Source organism: Nannospalax galili, unplaced genomic scaffold (genome assembly GCF_000622305.1).
Source record: "Nannospalax galili isolate Female #2095 unplaced genomic scaffold, S.galili_v1.0 scaffold159, whole genome shotgun sequence".
Taxonomy (NCBI): domain Eukaryota; kingdom Metazoa; phylum Chordata; class Mammalia; order Rodentia; family Spalacidae; genus Nannospalax; species Nannospalax galili.
The window spans coordinates 234,260-235,132 of record NW_008343239.1 but is presented as its reverse complement, the minus strand read 5'-3'; positions in this window follow the sequence as shown (position 1 = coordinate 235,132).

Sequence of the window (873 nt, the reverse complement as noted above, 5' to 3'; positions counted from 1 at the left end):
CTAAAACAAAGACCTCTAGATAGGCTGACTAGATTCACCAGACGGACAAGTGGGGAATCGCTGGGGGTGCCGACAACACAGCACACAGTAGCAGGGATATCAGAGTATAAGGGCTCTAGTTGGGGGAGGGAGGCTATGGGAGGGTGCCATCTGGGAAGTGGGTGTATAGTCGAATGAGATGGTTTGGGATGTTCTGGGTGATATACACACATACCAAAAATAAAAATCACCAAATTTTAAAAAGTGTATTATATTTGCAGATAACATTGCCCAGCCAAAATGTTTATTATAGTCGAAGGGGAAAGAAAAATCTTCCATGACATAAATAGGCTGAAAGAATTCATGTCCACAAAACCAGTCTTTCAGAGAGTTCTTGAAGCAATACAAAGAGCTGAAGGGGTTACAGAAAGAAATTCAGGCAAACTGTGGAAATGTACAGCTATACCAAGATTGTGAAAAGAAATAAAAATGACAGGAATCAGTAAACACATATAACTATAAATATCAATGGACTGAACTTCCCAGTCAAAATACACAGACTAGTTGAATGGATTAAGAAACAGAACCCATCTTTTTGTTGTCTGCAAGAAACTCATCTCACTTTCAAGGACAGGTACTACCTTAAGGTGAAAGGATGGAAAAAAAATATACCAAGCAAATGGTACTAAGAAAAAAGCGGGTGTTGCAATTCTAATATCTCACAAAATAGACTAAAACTTATTAGAAGAGATAAAGAGGGCCACTTCATTCTGATCAAAGAAAAATAAATCAAGACGATATTAATCATGAACATATATTCACCAAACTCTGGTGCACCCAACTTCATAAAAACAATACTACAGGACTTTAAGACCCAGATTAATCCCAATTAAC